This window comes from Arachis hypogaea, chromosome 15, assembly GCF_003086295.3.
Source record: "Arachis hypogaea cultivar Tifrunner chromosome 15, arahy.Tifrunner.gnm2.J5K5, whole genome shotgun sequence".
In the NCBI taxonomy this organism is placed as follows: domain Eukaryota; kingdom Viridiplantae; phylum Streptophyta; class Magnoliopsida; order Fabales; family Fabaceae; genus Arachis; species Arachis hypogaea.
The window spans coordinates 36,292,451-36,295,812 of NC_092050.1; the positions used below are offsets into that span (position 1 = coordinate 36,292,451).

General features: G+C 43.5%; 1 non-coding gene across 1 annotated transcript; it reads right to left on the reverse strand.

Annotated features, from left to right (window-relative positions):
• Positions 1–322: 322 nt before the first annotated feature.
• Positions 323–426, reverse strand: LOC112753248 (small nucleolar RNA R71). The gene has a single exon (XR_003177642.1). It is a non-coding gene; the product is annotated as a small nucleolar RNA R71 (small nucleolar RNA).
• Between the last annotated feature and the right edge of the window lie 2,936 nt (positions 427–3,362).

Genomic DNA, 3,362 nt, shown 5'->3' on the forward strand with positions numbered 1-3,362 from the left:
AAAAAGCATCTCTATACCTGCCATTGGTGCAAATAACTTTGAGCTTAAGCTTCAACTAGTCTCTCTAATGCAACAGAATTGCAAATTTCATGGATTTCCACAGAAAGATCCACATCCATTCCTATCTGAATTCTTACAAATTTGTGATTCTGTTAGGACCAATGGAGTGGATCCTGAAGTCTACAGGCTAATGCTTTTCCCTTTTGGTGTTAGAGACAAAGCTAGGATATGGTTGGTTTCTCAACCTAAGGAAAGCCTAGACTCTTGGAAAAAGTTGGTCAATGCATTCTTGGCCAAGTTCTTTCCACCTCAGAAGATGAGTAAGCTCAGGGTGGAAGTTCAAACCTTCAGACAAAAAGAGGGTGAATCCCTCTATGAAACTTGGGAAAGATACAAGTAACTGATTAGCAGATGTCCTCCTGACATGCTCTCAGAATGGACTGTCCTAGGTATCTTCTATAATGGTCTATCTGAGATGTCCAAGATCTCCTTGGACCATTCTGCTAGTGGATCACTCCACTTGAAGAAAACGCTTGAAGAGGCATAAGAACTCATTGAAATAGTTGCAAACAACTAATTCATGTACACTTCTAAGAGAAACCATGTGAACAATGGGATAGCTCAAAAGAAAGGAGTCCTGGAGGTTGACACTCTGAATTCTATATTTGCTCAGAACAAGATCTTGACCCAACAGGTCAATATGATCTATCAGCATTTGACTGGAATGCAAGCTGCAGCTGGCAGCACTTCAGACACCTCCTATGAAGGAGATGCTTATGATCCAGATCAACCCGTGATGGAGGAGGTGAATTACATGGGAGAACCCTATGGAAACACTTACAACCCCTCATGGAGGAATCATCCCAATCTTTCATGGAAAAATCAACAAAAGTCTCAGCAAGGCTTCAACAACAACCAAGATGGAAGAAACCAAAATAAGTTCAATAAAACAGACCATTCTCACCTTCTCAGTAACAGATGGAGACTTTTAAGCAGAACCTCTCTGACTTAGCAAACATAGTCTCTGACCTCTCTAAGACCACTCATAGTTTTATAATAGAAACTAGGTCCTCCATCAGAAATTTGGAGGTACAAATTGGTCAGCTGAGTAAGAGAATCCTTGAGACCCCTTCTAACACTCTCCCGAGTAACACTGAAGTAAACCCAAGAGAAGAGTGCAAGGCCATCACTGTAGAAGTTGAGGCCGAATCTGAAGGGGATGCTCTGGAGTTGAATGCCAGTAAGGGAGTCCCTACTGGGCGTTCAATGCCCAAAGAAGAGCCATCACTGGCGTTGAACGCCAGTAAGGGAGTCCCTACTAGGCGTTCAACACCTAAGGAAGAACCATCATTGGCGTTAAATGCCAGCAAAGGAGTAGTTCGGCGTTCAATGCCCACTAAAAACTTCCCTACTGAAGAACTGAAGACAACTAAGGCTCATGAGGAGACCATAGAAGTTCCATTGAATGCCTTGTTGCAAATTATGGACTATGAAGACCACTCCTCCTCTGATGAGGAAGAGAAAACTAGGGAAGATCAAGTTGCTCATTACCCAGGAGTCCTCATGAAGCTAAATGCCAAGTTATTTGGAACATAAACATTAGAGGAAGAACCTCTAGTACTGACCAAAGAGTTCAATGCCTTGGTTAAGCAAAAACTGCCTCAAAAGCTGCCGGATTCCGGATGCTTCCTAATTCCTTGCACCATAGGCACCATTACCTTTGAGAAGGCTCTGTGTGACCTAGGGTCAAGGATAAACCTCATGCCACTCTCTGTAATAGAGAGACTAGGAATCTTTGAAGTACAAGCTGCAAAAATCTCACTAGAGATGGCAGACAAATCAATGAAAAAGGCATATGGTCTAGTGGAAGATGTTGTAGTAAAGGTTGAAAACCTTTACATACCTGCGGACTTTATAATCTTGGATACTAGGGAAGACAAGGATGAATCCATCATCCTTGGCAGACCCTTTCTAGCTACTGCCAATGCCATCATTGATGTAGCAAAAGAAGAGCTGATTCTACAGTTATGGGAGGACTACGTCTTGTTCAAGATACCTAACCCCAACTCTCCCTCTGACAAAAGAGAGACAGTTGTGCAACACCTAGTGTTCCAACCCTCTCTCTCAATGCAGAGTTATATAGAACCCCCAGACACCAATTTTAAGTTTGGTGTTGGGTGGCTATCATCAAGCACTGAGAATACTAGTACTAAGAAAAAGGTACCTAAAGGCTAAAGGGACAAAAAGATCCCCACTAAAGGCCTCTCACCTGGCATGAGTTGTCTTCACTAACAATTCAGTCATTCTACATACAGTGAATAGGATCCTATCTCTAGAACATGTAGAACTCATCCATGAGAGCACAGGAAGGAAATTCACTGTAAGGGGGTGAAATTATGAGCCCATATCTATCCCCATAAAGGATCTAACTGTCAAGCTAGTGACGTTAAAGAAGCGCTTGTTGGGAGGCAACCCATCAATAATTAAAGTTATTTTTGTTTGTCATTAAGTTTATTTAAGTTATATCAGTTTAATTTTTATATTTATTCCTTTAAGGTGTGATCATGTGCAGTAGTTAGAACAGATACAGAGATGTCCAGAGATGGAAACAGAACACCCTGGAGTAAGTCCCTTGCTGCCGTTGAACGCCAGACAAGGAGGAAAGAAGGGCGTTCAATGCCCCAAATGGGTAAGAAAGTTGGCGTTGAACGCCAAGAGAGGAGTCTCAACTGGGCATTCAACACCCAAGAAGAGCAGCATTGCTGGCGTTGAACGCCAGCCAGGTAGAAGAGGCTGGGCGTTCAACGCCCTAAAGGAGGCAAAGGCCTGGCGTTGAATGCCAGGAAGGGTGTCCTCAATGGGCGTCCAACGCCCTATATGGAGCATGCAACTAGCATTGAATGCCAGCTAAGGAGCAGCAGCTGGGCGTTCAATGCCCACAAGGGGGCAGGGAATTTAAATTCCCTAGCCTCTCAGGACCAGTGGGTCCCACAAAATCTCCACCTACCCCACTCTCTTACTTTTACTCTTCCCCACACACTCTTCCCCATAAACCCTAAACCAATCACACCACATCACCTTTCTCTCTTTCCAAAACCCATCATAACTCCCACCAACCCCTACCCACTTCAAATTCAAATATTTTCCACCCAATTCTCACCCATTCATTCGAACCTTACCCTATCCCACCCTTATAAATACCCCTTCTTCCAACCCTTTATACACACACCTTATACACAAAAGCCCCCACTTGGCCAAAACACTCTCTCCCTCCATCTCCCCTATTCTCTTCTCCTTCTTCTACTCTTTTCTCCCCTTTTGTTCATATTTTACTCGAGGATGAGCAAAGCTTTTAAGTTTGA